General features: G+C 44.8%; 1 non-coding gene across 1 annotated transcript; it reads left to right on the forward strand.

Moving 5' to 3' along the window:
* The first annotated feature begins 406 nt into the window (after positions 1-406).
* trnat-cgu lies at positions 407-480 on the forward strand. The gene has a single exon. It is a non-coding gene; the product is annotated as a tRNA-Thr (tRNA).
* Positions 481-16,500: the final 16,020 nt, after the last annotated feature.

Genomic DNA, 16,500 nt, shown 5'->3' on the forward strand with positions numbered 1-16,500 from the left:
AGGAAACTCACCTAAGGTTACGCCCTGCTTGGCCCAGTTTGGACTGAAAAAAATCATCTGTAATAAACACAACAACAAATATCAGGATAGATGGAATAGGTTATGCCTGTTTTCGCTTGAGAAGAGATGTTTAAAGAAGACCTAATAGAAGTTTTAAATATTATAAATGGGTTTGATCAGGTTAACACAAATGATGTTTCCGCTAGTTGGGGCGTCTGCAACCATAGAGTCCTTCATCTGGGTAGTGCCCCCTGAACTCCTACCATAACGACCTATCCTCCTCGGTCAATCTCCTCCACAACTCCCTCTCTGCCATCCTTGAGAGGGGACTGACAAGATTCCTCTTTAAAAAAGCCAGCACAGACATGATGGGCTGAATGGCTTTCCTCTGTGCTATAACTTTCTATGCCCTGTAGCGTAGTGGTTAGAGCGCTCGCCTCGTAAGCGAAAGGACCCGGGTTCGATTCCTGGGAGGGGCAAAATCTTAGGCAAGTTTCCTTACTCTGCACGTCTCTGAACCCAGTTGTTAATCGATTGGCGGATTGTTTTCTGGGATGTAACAATCCCTTCAAAAAAAAATTGGGTCACTCAATCCACGACTGTTTGTGGGACACTGCTGTGCACAATTAATTGGCTGTTGGGTTTCACCCACGAAATATACAGTCAATTCACTTCCTACGGTATCCTGTGAAGCGCTTTGAGACGTCTCAATAACATGATAAGATGCTATATCAAATGCAAGGATTATTATTGTTATGTTTCTGTGGTTCTGCGTTGCAATGTGTAAGGCTGTTACCAACCAGCAGCTCAGCGAGGTGGAGTACGGTGGGGGAACGATGCGGGGAGATTCTCAGGTAGAAATTCCAGTCAACGGTAATTTCACATGATGTTAAGTAAACTGACAATGGCAATATAATCCCCTCTCCTTCATTAGCTCTTGTATCCGATCAAAAATAATGAATCAGTTTACTAACAATTCCAACCTTTGTATGAACTTATCTCTTCCAGTATAATTCGCCATGGCAGAGGCTCCCAATAATGAAATGGTATTAGCTTGCTGATTAGTTTTCGCTGTGTGAGACAACTTAATTGAATAGTTTGACTCATAATTACATTGCAAATTAATAACATGATCCTGTATTATGTGTGTTGCTGATAGCTTGTACAATGAATTGCTGCTTACCTCAGCTTCACTGTGAGACGCTGACAAGAGTCAGGCGTTGAACAGCTAACTTTATTTTAAGCAGTGAATGTCCTACAGAAGATTGAATCACTTTTAATAATAGTAATACTTTTGAGTGTGTGTGTGTGTGTGTTTGTATTTGTGTGTCTGTCTGTGTGAGTGTGTGTGTCTACATGTATGTATGTGTGTGTGTTGTGAGTGTTTGTATCAATATGTGTGTCTATGTGTGTGTGGATGTATGTGTGACCGTTTTCAGGTCGCGCCTGAAGCCCTTCCTCTTCGATCGTGCCTACAGTCACCTCCCCTCTCCCCCCGGCTCTGTCACTATCAAACGCTCTGGGACTCTACCCTGCGTGAGGGGCGCTGTAAAATACAAGTTGTTGTGTGTGTATCTGTGTGTATGGTGTGTGCGTGTGAATCTGCATGTGTGGTGTGTGTGAGTCTGTTTGTGTGGTGTGTGTGTCTCTGTGTGTGTATATCTGTGTGTGCATCTGTGTGTATCTGCGTGTGTGGTGTGTGTGCGTCTGCATGTGTGGTGTGTGTATCTGTGTGTGATGTGTGAATCTGTGTGTGTATCTCTGAGTGTGTGTGTGTATCTGTGTGTGTGTGTGTGTGGTGCGTGTGTATCTGTGTTTGTAGATGGTGTGTATATCTCTGTGTGTGTGTAGTGTATTCTCTTTCTCAAATAGCTTGCAGGATCTTTAACAGACACTGAGCAGGCAGAAAGGACCTCAGTTTAACGTCTCATCCGAAGCACGGCACCTCCATCAATGCAGCGCGCATACCCAGCCCTACGCTGGAGCATCAGCCTGGACTGCGTGTTCAAAGTCCCCAACATTGGGGGGGAGGATGGGGAGGGCGGGGAAGGCGGGGGGGGGAGGAAGAGAGACAACCTTTCTCTCCCAGAGGCGAGAACACTTTCGACCAAGGCAGGGCTGACACCTTGCCCACTTTGATTAGAATATCTGGCCTTAAAGCCCACAATTAGTTTAACAAAGATCTTGAAATTGTTCAATTAGTTTCATTAAGACCCACGTGGCAGGATAATGAAGTAAAACAAATGATTTTAAAGTGGCTCTCTAATTAGCCGAACGTGATTGATATATCCTCGCACCGGTTTATTTGATCTCGCAGCAAAACGTGGGGTCCTTGTTGAGGGGAGTTTTAATTGATGCCCAAAGTGGTATTAGCTGATGTTTGAAAATAATTGCTCCGAAATTATTCAGGCATTCGCACGATCATAACAATTGTAAGTCCAAGCGGTAGCTGACGGATTTGGACGTGAATGAATTAATAATACGGGGGCGGGCGATGGGAGGGGGGGGGGACTGGGAGGGGAGGGAGGGGGGGAGAGTAAGAAAAATATCATTGGGAAAATGTAATTCTCTGTTTGCCTCAGAGGATGTCGAAGTAATTGCAGGCTATAATAATCTTATTACACTGTTATTCCAACATGGCTCAGTCGGTTGCTCCCTCGCCTCTCCGAGTCAAAAAATTGTGGGTTCGATACCACCGACACCCACCCCCCACCCCTCAAATTGGGATTGAGGCTTGCCGTGTGCGGGCTGATGTTTCAGTGCTGGTGGGGGGTGGGGGAGGGGGGGCTGGTTTCAGTGCTGCATTGTCAAAGGTGCCGGTCCTTCGAATGAGACGTTAAACCAAAGGTCCCTTCTATGCTCAGTTCAGGTGGACGTTAAAGACCCCATGATAAAGGAGAAGGGAGTTTCGCTCTCCCCGGTGTCCTGGGTAGTATCGATCGTTCACTTCACGGTTGCTTATGCCGACATTTCTGTGTACAAACTGACTGCCAACCAATACACAGTGATTCCACCTCGCATTGCCACATCTCGATGTTCCTCCCACCTCCAGCCACCACTCCCAGCTCGGGTGTAAACCCTGGACTGTCCAGCGCCGTGGCATGTCCTCCCGACATGAAGGACCCTATAGAAATGTAAAATTATATTGTACTGTAACACTTGTTGTGCGTGACCTGACCCATTCTGTGTAACCATCGGTGGCCATGCCTTCAACCACTACCGCTCCTAATCTCAGGAGCTGCCTGCATCTATAGCCTTACGCCTCACTCCCTCTTTGTTTATTTAATATTAATGAAAAATAATTTAAAAGAACCAGTGCAGACACAATGGCCTGAATGGATTATTAATAATAATAATAATAATTAATCCTTGCATTTGACATAGCCCCTTATCACATCATTGAGACAACAACAAATTGCACTTATATAGCACCCTCACGTCGGAAAGATGTCCCAGCGCATTGGATAATCAGGGGTTCTGTGCGAGACATATCAGAGGATTTCAGAGAATATGCTGTGAAGGGAATTGACTGTATAGTTTGTGGGCGAAATGCGCAGCCAATTGCGCACAGCAGCGTCCCACAAACAGTCGTGGATTGAGTGACTACATTTTATTATTTTTTGAACAAATTATTAACCCCGAAAAGTGATGCACCAATCGACTAACTTACTGCCAGGTAAATAGAGGCACGTGGAGTAAGGAAACATAAAATTTTGCATTGCCCGGGAATCGAACCCGGGTCCTCTCGCTTGCGAGATACATGCTCTAACCAATGCGTTACATTTATCTTTAAATCCCACTTTAAGACCTACCTCTTTGACCATGTCCATCTCCCTATCCTCCTCCTTCTCCCTTGCTTGGCGTCCAATTCCGCCAATGCCCAACTCTCCGAGACACTATCTTGTTTGAGGCACTGTGTAAACCTAAATTGTTATCATTGTTTTGTGTTCTGGTGGTTCCCATTGGGTTATTTGTGTGTGTGATAATAACAATCATAATATCATAATAATCCTTGCCTTTGATATAGCGCCTTATCAAGTCTTCAAGACGTCCAAAGCGCTTCACAGTATATACTGTAAAGTGAATTGACCGAATATTTTGTGGGCGAAACATGGCAACCAATTGCGTGGATTGAGTGACCAAATTAATATTTTTTTTAAGCGATTATTCCACTGGAAAAAGTGATCCGCCAATCGATTTGTGTGTGTGATGAATTTGGTGGAGAGGGGATGTGGGGAGAGAGGCTGGAGGTTTGCATCCATAGCTGTGAGACACATTTGTGGCAATCAGACATGTTGTCTTCACTGAATGGTATTTAGTTTTGCTTGTTACTATGGAAATGGTCTCATTTCCACCCACCTCTTGTTTTCATCGCTTACCAGAAAAAAAAATGGCCTCCTGCCAGTTCACTGAAGGATTATTCAAGAGTCTTTTTTTTTGGACGGGAGCCAAACGGTGAGAAGGAAGAAGACAGCTGTGAAACTGTAAACTTCAAAGGGCACGAATTGGAAGAAAATTAAGATGATTGAGGACGCGCAGTGCCATTCTGACTCACAAAGAAGGGGTGGGGGGGGGGGGAAGAAATGAGTGCTGGAGCAATCAAAAGCCAAGAGCAAGAAATAGCTGCGACTCTAGAGAGCTAGAAGTCTTGCCGTCCTGTAGGGTAGTGGCTAGAGCGCTCGCCTCGCAAGTGAGTGGACCCTGGTTCGATTCGCACGGCCAGGCAACCTTGGGCAACTTTCCTTTCCTTAGTCCGTAAGCCTCTGTTTACCTAGCAGTAAGTAGGAGCCCGGTTGTTAGTTGATTGGCGGATTGCTTTCCAGAGGTAATAATCCCTCCAAGAAAGAAAAATGTCGTTATTCAATCCACGACTGTTTGTGGGACCCTGCCGCGTGCGATTGGCTGCTGTGTTTTGCCCTCAAAATACACAGTCAATCCACTTCACAGTATAACCTGTGAAGCGCTTTGAAACGTATCAACGACATGATAAGGCGCTGTATCAAATGCAAGGATTACATTGTTATAATATCTTTACCCAGAGGATAAATAATGGTAAAATGGCTATATATTTTGTCAGCGATTTTGCCTAAGACCCTGAACAGTTAAAAAATAACATTAAGGGACGTGCTGAGAGAGATGGAGATTCTGATTAATATTAGAAAAAAGGCTATTGAAAGGAACAGTAGCAGTGACATCCACATGATGGGGTGAGCAGCCTCCTCCGGTGCTGTGAACATAAGGACTGTTGTTTCTATAATTGTAAGTAATATAACGAATACCTGGGAGTGATTGCAAGTGAAATAATCCAACCAAAAGAGATCATCTGGTTTACATAGAGAGCAATAGACACCAGGGAATGATTGCATGGCTGCAATTTCATTGATGGATTCAGATAACACCAAATATAGGCTCCAAATGCCTTGCAGCCAAAATTTCACCCAGTCTTAGACCATCATTCGTCTTAAAATTTAACATCAAGCAGAATTGTGCAAATTCCTCTCCTCTATCAGCCCTCACATTGAATTCAGCACCTTTCACATCAAGAGGAGGTCTGAAAGCTCTTCACGGGATTTAGTGGAAAGTGCATTGACTGTGTATTTTGCAGGCGAACACAGCAGTCAATTCGCACACAGCAATGTCCCCACAAACAGGCATGGAGTGAGTGATCAATTTTATTTTGAGGAATTGTTGGCCAGGACACTAGGAGAAATTCGCTTCTCTCTTTGAATAGAGCCGCGGGATCTTTAACTTCTATCAGAACAGGCAGATGATTTACTGGTTCATCCGAACAATGGCACTTCTGAGAATGAAGAGAAGGGAGTTCCTTCAAGTGTTTGAGGGAACACATAAAGTTGGGCCTCACAGTTATATGTGCATATTGGCTGAAGTATTTGCCTACAAATACACAGTCACTACACTACACTAGTTGACACTAATTACTGTGAAGAGTTTTGAGGTATTTTGACATGATAAACTGCTGTAAAAATATCATCATTCCTTCCGTCTTTCTTCCTTCCTTCCTTTTTCATTCCTTCCTCCATTCTCCATCATTCAAACACCCTGTATGACATTCTTAGGCACTGACAGCATCACCATCCAAGGATGCACATTGCGCCTCACCGAGCCAGTCCGGAACCTTGGCATCTTGTTTGACCCTCAACTGTCTTTTCTACACCACATCCGTGCCATGTCGCGCTCTGCCTTCCCCCACCTTTGAAACATCGCCTGCCAGTGTCTCACACCACAGGCTGCTGAGACTCTCATACATGCATTCATAACGTCCAGGCTCGACTCTGCAAACTTCCTGCTTGTGGGCCTGCCCAACTCTTTCCTCCATAGGCTGCAGATCATCCAGAACTCTGCAGCCTGTGACCTCTCCCGCATCATGACCCTATCACCCCCATCCTCGCCCGAACCACCGGCTTCCCATCACACAGAGGATACAGTTCAAGATCCTGGTCCTCACCTTCAAAGCCCTCCATGGCCTTGCTCCCCTCTACCTCTGCGATCTCCTAACCCCCCTACCAACCTACCCGCTCCATCTGCTCAGTGGGCTCCGGCCTGCTTCACGTCCCCCATCTCGTCCACCCCACCATTGGTGGGCCTTCTGCCACTCTGTCCCCACCCTCTCAAACTCCATCCCACTGTCCCTCCACCTTGCCCCCTTGCCTCCTTCAAGACCCTGCTTTTCAATGGTGCGTTTGATCACCCTGCTTCCACCCCTACCCTCTACCCTCCCTAATTCCTCCCGGATCCGAAACACTGACACTCCAGCACCTTTGGGACGACCTCCTGATGTGAAAAGCGCTGTACAAATATAATTTTGTTGTTTCTTGTCTACTGTTGGGTTCCTATTCCCTGAATGTCTAGTTATGGGGAACTCACTTCACTTTCTGCTCTGTAGGCTCATTCTCATTTAAAATAACAGCAATACAATACAATTTCCACTTACCCACACCTTTCACGTCAAGAGAGCATCTCAAAGCGCTTACCAATGTCGGATGGGCAATAACAAATGACACATAGTGCTGAAATATCTCAGTGGTTACTGTACATTTATAGATAACAAAAAAACTGCAGCCAATTTGCAATCAGTGGGATAACCAATTTATCCAGGGATTGACAGTGAATAGAAACTCCCCTTTAAGAGCTCTGGGACACTTCCTTGAGTTAGAGACACTATATAAATGCAAGTTGTTGTTCTTTTCCAACGGTGTCACACAACCTGTTTTATCTATCTGAACAAGCACAGAGGGGAACTTGGTTTAACAATAATAATAATCTTTGCATTTGGTACAGCATCTTATCAGATTGTTGCGATGTCTCAAAGTGCTTCACGGGATTTACTGTAGAGTAAATTGACTGCTTATTTTGTGGGCGAAATATGGCAGCCAATTGCACACAGCAGTCCCATAAACAGTCGTAGATTGAGTGACCCAATTTTTTTTGAGGGAATATTAGCCTTCAAAGATCCTGTAGTTTAGTGGTTTTGTTAGTCGATTGGTGGATCGCTTTTCCGGGGTTAATAATCCCTAAAAAAAAATTGGTTCCTTAGATCACAATAAGGCTGAGTGCTGAGGGGCAACAGGCATGGCAGATAAATGGGGTGTGGTGGTGGGGGGTGAATAGTCACCCTTTGAGAGCTGTCACACACCTCCCATCAGCTTGGAGTAGAAAAGCAATAAGTTGACTCTTTGCGCTCCTGGCGTGTGGGTTGACCCGACTGCTGGGCGCAGGGGGCGGGGAAGAAAGAAGAGACGCAAAGAGAAAGAGAGACAGAGGTGGATAAAATATATTAGAAATAATTGTAAAAATAAAATGTGAGGTTGGCTTGTCCGACGTATGTCATGTTTGTAAATCCAAAGCACAGTTTCGATTCACTAGTTGCTTTATTTAATCCTTACACTCCCACAATCTGCCCAGTCACATGCCTAGAATCCTCTTATTCTTGCTTGCTTCTCATTGTCCATGTCCAATTGGCAATTAAGTCATTAAAGCAATATGCCACATCCGATTTCCAAAGACGACAGCTGAGATTGAAACACGGGCGGACCTTTGGGCCAACAACAAGCGCTTCACAATACAAAACTGCAAACAGAATTAACTAACCCTTTTATAACTCAATACCTACCTAAATACTTCAATAACCACACTGACCTGCTTCATGTCCCCCTCCTTCGCCCTGTCCGCCTTCAGCCTTCGGAACTCCAACCCACAATCTCTTCGCCTCACTCCCTCTCTTCCCTCCTTCAAGGCACGTCCCAAGACCAACAACAACAACAAAATTACATTTATAGAGCGCCTTTCACGTCAGGAGGATGTCCCAAAGCTCTGAACAGTCAGGTGACGGGGCCCAAGTATGGGGGAGGGGTGGTGTAGGGTGAGGGAAGGCAGAGAAGTGAGAGGCAGATGAAAGGCACGGTCGAAGAGGAGGTCAGACTGGTAGGAGGGGTCAAGGCCATGGATGGTCTTAAAGGTGAGAACGAGGAGCTTGAACTCGATCCTCTGGGAGATGGGGAGCCAGTGGAGTTGGGCGAGGGTGGGAGTGATGGGGTCACGGAGCCTGGTGAGAGTACATGAGCTGCAGAGTTTGGGATGATCTGCAGCTTGTGAAGGGAAGAGTTGGGAAGGCCGATGAGGAGGGAGTTCCCGTAATCGAACCTTGATGTGACGAATGTGTGGGTGAGGGTTTGGGCAGCCTGAGGGGTGAGGCAGTGGCGGAGTCTGGCAATGTTGCGGAGGTGGTGGGAGGCAGTGCCGGTTATCGTGCGGATGTGGGGAAGAAAGGACAGTTCAAATCAAACAAGACATCCAGGTTCCTGACTGGCTTAGTGAGGTTGAGTGTGCAGCCATGGAGGCTGATACTACCACCGCCTGAGGTGCGGAGGCGCTGGCGCAAGCCAATCAGGAGGGCCTCAGTCTTGCTGATGTTGAGTTGGAGAAAGTTATCGATCGTCCAGGACTTGATGTCGGAAAGGCAGTCGGTCAGGACCCCAATAGTCTTGGAGTTCAGGGTGGAGGCAGAGAGGTAGAGTTGGGTGTCATCCGCATACATGTAGAAATTTACCCCATGTCTGCGGATGATGTCACCAAGAGGGAGTATGTAGAGGGTGAAGAGAAGAAAACGAGGACAGAGCCCTGAGGAACACCGCACGAGACAGTACGGGGGCTGGAAGAGAAGCCGTTTGCCGCGATGAAGTGGAGGCGGTGTGAAAAGTAGGATCTGAACCAGTCAAGGACAGTTCTCTTCGATCGCACCTTCAATCATCCTCCTACTCCCAATTTGCCCTGCACCCCTCCTGATTCCTTGCTCTCCATCGCAACCCCTAGCTCGGGCGCACATCTAACTGCCCAGCGCTTTGGGAAATCCTCCCAACCTGAAAGGCGCTGTCCACATGTAATTTGCTGTTGTTGTTGGAGGTGCCGTCCTTCATATGAGACGTTAAACTGTGGTCCCATCTGCCTGTTGAGGTGGACGTTAAAGATCCCATGGATTTGAGAAGAGAAGGGACTTTCTCCCCCACTATCCTGGCTAACAATCCCCCAAATAAAATTGGCCATTCACTTCAGCGCTGTTTGTGAGACATAGCTGAGTGCAAAATGTCTTTTTTGCCTGCATTTGCCCACAAACCACACTGTGATTCCACTTTGCAGTAAATCCTGTCAAGTATTTTGAGATGTTACAGAGATACAATAATGCACTTTATCAAATGCAAGGATTATTATCTCTGACCAAACACCAAAGTAAAGGTAAAAAAATAAGTTCTTGCAGCATGTAATGTAAGTCTTTGGATATTTTTTCCCTCTTGCAAGCTAAATGTAGTGACACATTGAGTTTTCACTGAATTCGAAATAAAAAGTGTGATTTTAATATTTGCACAAAATTTACGCAGTGCTAATGTAATTAGCAGCTCATTTGTACTAAGTCTGTCATTATTAAAGCGACCAGTCTCACCATGCCAGGGTCGACTAGGTCAACACTTGTTCATTCAGTAGATAGACCACAATGAATAACATTTTACGTAGGATTGGAAAAATTATTCCCAGAGCAATACGTTAAGATGCACCAAGACAATAGAGTCCTGTAGCTCAGAGGTTAGAGCACTCGCCTTGCAAGTGAGACACCTGGGTTCAATTCCAGGCAGGGCGAAACCTTGGGCAAGTTTCCTTACTCCACACACCTAATAATAATCCCTCCAAAACAAAAAAAAATTGATCATTTTCAATCCACGGCTGTTTGCGGGACACTGCTGTGCGCAATTGGCTGCTGCATTTCGCCCACAAGTATACGGTCAATTCACTTTACAGCATATTCTGTGAAGTGCTTTGAGACGTCTAGAAGACGTGAAAAGCAGTATATCAAATATATCAAATGCAAGGATTATTATTATTATTAATAAGATAAGAGCTTATAGGTTTAGAGTTTAAAAAGGGGGCAATTTTAGGACGGTAAACTAGAAGTTTTTCTTTACTACAGAGTGTAGTTATAATACAATACAAATTTACAATTATACTGTGCTATCTACCAAGTAAGCTATGTGGTTTAAGCTTGTTAGACTCCAGCAGTACCCCAAGGTAAACTCTGGGTCACCAGGCCTTATGAAATAACACTTGAATTAAATAGATATTGATCTTTTTTCATCCACAAAATAAACATTTAGTGTATATTCTGTGAAGCGCTTTGAGACGTCTCAATCAATTGCAAGGATTATTATTATTATTTTCATTTAACAATTCCGATATTCCGACAAGGAGCTGTGTCAGACACGGAGATGAATATTATGGTTGTCCTGGCTCCCTTCAATGTTGATTTTTGGGGAAATTAGCATTGGGCATTTGTGCAAGTAACCTTTTGCTGTGTGTTTTTTCTCTCCGCCAATTAATTTCTCTGGCATTTACATTCCTTATTTTTCCGAAAGTGTCTCCAGAAAATCTTGACTTTGTGGCTCTCTGCATTAACGAAACAGCTGTAAAAATATTAACTGTTAACAACAGTGGTTGTTAGCACTGAATCTGAGCCAGATTTGTCCCTAAGTGGTTGTAAAACTCTCAACCTGACCTCCCAACCTGACCTGTGGATATAGCTCTCACAGCTGATGCTCTGCACCTTTTTAACCCTGACCAGTTGCCAGGAGTCACAAGTGGGACTCCTCTTGTTTGTCTCCAAATACCAACTGGATTCCTGTTTAGCATAAACATCATTGATTTTGATATGATGTCTCTACCACTCGAAAGATCTCTAACACCCTTCACATTGCGATGCACAGTCAGTGGACCGTGATTTGCAGGTGAACGCAGCAGCTAATTTGCTAGCACACAGCAACTTCTCATGCAAACGTGAATTGAATGGGGATTGTTGGTCAGGATACCAGGAGAAATTCTTTCCTTTTTGAATAACACAGCGAGGATCTTTAACACCCATCGTAACAGGCAAAGAAATGCATCGCCTCATCTGAAAGCCTCCGACCACACATTGCTCCCCCCACCACTCCCCTTTCTCACATATTCGAGACGTCAAAGTTTGCTGCAAGGTACACTGTAAAGTGCAGCGACAGTGTACTTTGTAGGCAAGCGTGCTAGCCAACAACATCCAACAAACAGCCAATTGAAGCGAGATTTTTGGCCGGGATGTTTGTTGTCCACCTGACAGGAGTTCGGTTTAACGCCTCATCTGAAGGACGGCACCTCTGATAGTGTAACGCATCTCCAACACTGCACTGGACCGTCGGCAAAGACGACATGAATTCCAAGACCTGACTCAGAGGCAAGAGTACTATCAACCGAGCCAGAATGCCACTCAGGGACAAAGCGAATGGCCAACTCCCTTTTCTTTTACTGTCGGGCCTACTGTGCATTAGACGCTAATGGGACACGTGTTTTAGAGTGTTACCATTTCACACAAATAAGCAAATTATTTATCATAATTATAAATTTTCACAAGCAAGCTTCGCACGTAAGCTCATTGCGAGTTATGCAGCAATAAAACTGTGCCTGATCAGATTCGTATTATGAAGAATTATCACTCTCCAGCGTACAAAACAATCACAGGCTTACTGCTATAATTAATTATAATATTAAATTCAACAATCCACCGTGTGAAGTTTCTTTGAAGGAATACGGGAAAACTGACTTCAAAGTTAAGAGTTCTACGACTTGCCAAACTCTGCACTCTCCAGAACCCTACCTAAATAATGGAAATCTAGATCAGGGTTAAATCTCTCCCAGCTATTCAAGTCACAAAGATAACAGGTTGCATTTTGAATGCCCTTCATTTAGGATAGCGTCTCGGAGTGCTTTTGTCAGCTGAGTGTCTGGCACATGCAGAAACCCATCACCGCATGTCCTTAAGAATATCCAAACCAAACGGAGAATTCCATGCATCCCACCTACACATGGAGATTCCAGTAACAGATTATTGGACTGGAATACACACCCTCTTCATGATTGTTTGTAGCATGTCGCTATTTGCAAATTCGATGCTGCGTTTGCCATTGAGCGTATTGTCTCACCAGCTTCTTGCTGCTTGTCCAGCTTGGATCATCCTACCCGTTAGGCCTTTGACTTCTGTTCTTCAGGAGACAGTTGACTAAGCAGTCACTGCTGGAGCATAGACTTTGTGGAGTCCTGTAGAGTATTAGTTAGAACAAGTGAGAGAAGCCGGGTTCGATTCACAGGCAGGGCAAAACCCTAGGCAAGTTTCCTTACTCTGCACACCTCTGCTTACCCAGCAGTAAGTAGGAATTTGGTTGTTAGCCGAATGGCGGATCACTTTTCTGGGTGTAATAATCCCTTCAAAAATAAATCATTAACTAGGTCACTCAATGCACGACTGTTTGTGGGACACTGCTGTGCGCAACTGACTGACGTGTTTCGCCCACAAAATATATAGTCGCTTCACTTAATAGTATATCCTGTGAAGAGCTTTAAAACATCTCAAGTGACGTGATAATCATAGAATCATAGAATTATACAGCACAGAAGGAGGCCATTCGGCCCATTGTGTCTGTGCCGGCTCTTTGAAAAGAGCTGTTCAATTCAATCCCACTCCCCCGCTCTCTCCCCATAACCCTGCAAACTTGTCAACCCCAAATAATTATCTACTTCTCTCTTAAAAGTTGTTATCGAATCGGCTTCCACCACCCTTCAGGCAATGCATTCCAGATCTGAACAACTCGCTGTGTGAAAAAATTTCTCCTCACCTCGTCTCTGTTTCATTTAACAACTATTTTAAATCGGTGTCCTCGGGCCAGTGAAAATAGTTTCACCTTCTTCACCCTATCAAATCCCTTCATAATTTTGAAAACTTCTATTAAGTCTCCTCTTAACCTTCTCTGCTCCAAGGAGAATAATCCCAGCTTCTCTCGCCTCTCCTGATAACTGATCCCTCATTCCTGGTACCATCCTGGAAAATCTCCATTGCACCCTTTCCAATGTCTTGACATCCTTCCTAGAGTGTGGTGCCCAGAATTGAATACAGTCTCTAACTGAGGTCTAACCAGTGTTCGTTCGTTCTATCTATCTATCTATCTATCTATCTATCTATCTATCTATCTATCTATCTATCTATCTATCTATCTATCTATCTATCTATCTATCTATCTATCTATCTATCTATCTATCTATCTATCTATCTATCTATCTATCTATCTATCTATCTATCTATCTATCTATCTATCTATCTATCTATCTATCTATCTATCTATCTATCTATCTATCTATCTATCTATCTATCTATCTATCTGTCTGCCACCTTCAAAGATTTACTTATATGAACCTCCAGGTCTCTCTGTTCCTTCACACCTTTAACATTCTACCATCAGCTTATATTACCCCTTCTCATTCTTTCTCCCAAAATGCATTACCTATTTCTCCACATTAAACCTCATCTGCCACGTGTCTGCCCATTTTAACAGTCTGTCTATGTCCATTTGCAGTCTGCTACTATCCTCCTCACCGTTTACTACTTTTCCCAGCTTCGAAGTATCTGCAAACTTGGAAATTGTACTCCCTATACCCAAGAACAGGTCATTTACACAGATCAAAAACAGCAGTGGTCCCAATACTGACCCCTGGGGGACATCACTGCACACTTCCCTCCAGTCAGAAAAACAACCATTTACCATTACTCTCTGCTTCCTGTCTCCCAGCCAGTTTTCCATACTCCCACTGTCCCTTTAACACCGTGGGCTTCTATTTTGCTTACAAGTCTCTTATGTGGCACTTTATCAAACCCCTGTTGAAAATCCATACAAACTACATCAACTGCACTACCCTCCACCTTCTCTGTTACTTCATCAAGAAACTTTATCAGGTTTCTCAGCCATGATTTGCCTTTAACAAATCCGTGTTGACTGTCCTTTATTAACCAATATTTTTCTAAGTGAAAATTAATTTTGTCCCGGATTATAGTCTCTAGAAGTTCCCAACTACTCACGTTAGGCTGACTGGTCTGTTGTTCCCAGGTTTATCCTTCTGCCCCTTTTTGTACAGGGGAGTAACATTTGCAACTCTCCAGTCCTCTGGCACCAATCCAGTGCCCAAGGAGAATTGAAAGGTTGTGGCCAGAGCCTCCGTTATTTCCACCTTACTTCCCTCAGTAACCTAGCATCTCGTCCGGTCCAGGTGACTTATCTACCTTGAGCACCGCCAACCTTTTCAGTGCCTCTTCACGGTTTATTCTTATCCCATCCAATATCCAAAAGCCACTATATCAAATGTAAGGACTATTATTATTAATATTATTATTATTATTTGCTAAGAGTCCCAAAGTGGAGCCACAACCTTCAAACTTAGATGCGAGAGTGTGATCAACTGAATCAGGCTGATACCCGACCCTAACATTTGAGGAGTGTTAGAGGATGGTTGTTTAGTGGGGGTTGGGGAGTGAATAACTTCTAGAATATTCTACAGCTGTGCCAGTGTTGCTGTTGCGTCTGTGGCTTGGTATCTAATGCGATCGCACAATAATGTGACTTTCAGTTCTGGTTCCTGGGTTGTCTGGGCTGGTGTGGATTTCTACGGGAACAGGTGCAGTCAAATCACACGTCAAAGATGAGCCTACGCTCCATTTTGCCCAACCACCCACCTACTCAGTGACGAAATGTCAGCCCAAATAGCGGGAAGCTATTATTAATCATTATATTATACTTGATCACATTTGGCAAGCTATATTAACAATAATAATAATCCTTGCATTTGATACAGCGCCTTTCGCATCAGGAGTATGTCATAAAGAGCTTCGCAGGATTATACTGCAAAGCGCAGTGACTGTTTTAATAATCCTTGCATTTGATATAGTGGCTTATTATGTCGATGAGACGTCTCAAAGCGCTTCACAGAACATACTGTAAAGTGAATTGACTGTAATTGACTCCCCCTAAAACTCTCCAAACCCGTACGCAACCTAGGAGTCAAGTTCGACCCTCAATTATCCTTCCTCCCCCACATCCGGTCCCTCACCAGCACCGCTTTCTTACACCTCCGACGCATTGCCCTTCTCCGCCAATACCTCATTCCAAAAGCCGCTGAAACCCTGGTCCATGCTTTTCTCACCTCTCAGCTGGTCAAATGCCCTCCTCGCCGGTCTCCTCTCCACCACCATCCATAAAATCCAGGTCATAGAAAACTCTGTCGCTCGCATTCTTACCCGCACCAAACTCCGCTCCCCGATCACCCCAGTCCTTGCCAGACTGCAATGGCTGCCTGTCCCAGAGAGGATCAACTTCAAGATCCTCACCCTTGTCTTCAAATCCCTCCACTCCTCTGCACCCCCCTACCTCTCTGACCTCCTCTCTCCTCAAAACAGTGCCCATTGCCTTCGTTCCACTGGATCTGGCCTCCTTCTCGTCCCCCGAGTCCTCCTCTCCACCCTCGGCGGCTGTGCCTTCAGCCACTATGCCCCGAGGCTCTGGAACTGCCTTCCTTACTCCCTCCACCTCACTCCCTCTCTTCCTATTTTCAGATCTCTACTGAAGACCTTTCTTTTCGACCGCGCTTTTGGTCATCTTCCTCCCCCTCCCTCTGGCTCGGGCCCGGGATCCGTTTCTCTGAAGCGCTCTGAGACGCCATCCAGAGTGGAGGGAGCTATATAAATTTGAGTTGTTGTTGTTGTATATTTTGTAGGCAAACACGGCAGCCAATTGCACACAGCAGTGTCCCACAAACAGTCACGGATTGAGTGACCAAATTATTAATATTATTTTTTTTCATATCAGAAGAATGTCACAAAGAGCTTCTCAGAGTTTTACTGTAAAGTGCACTGTCTGTATTTTATGGGTGAACTCGGCAGCCAATTTGCGCACAGCAGTGTCCCTAAAATGTCCGTAAGTGATGTGCTTTTAGGTGGTTAAACTCTAATAAGTTCCCCACTCCTTCCAACATGTACTGTTGAGTTACTCCAAGTGCCTCATGCTCTGCAGGTTTAGAGAATCAGCGTGCGTTTATTCCAAACCGGACCGGGGTAATTTTCCTTTGTGCGTAGTGTACACGTGTGGAATCTCA

Source organism: Callorhinchus milii, unplaced genomic scaffold, assembly GCF_018977255.1.
Source record: "Callorhinchus milii isolate IMCB2004 unplaced genomic scaffold, IMCB_Cmil_1.0 Scaffold1, whole genome shotgun sequence".
NCBI classification, from domain to species: domain Eukaryota; kingdom Metazoa; phylum Chordata; class Chondrichthyes; order Chimaeriformes; family Callorhinchidae; genus Callorhinchus; species Callorhinchus milii.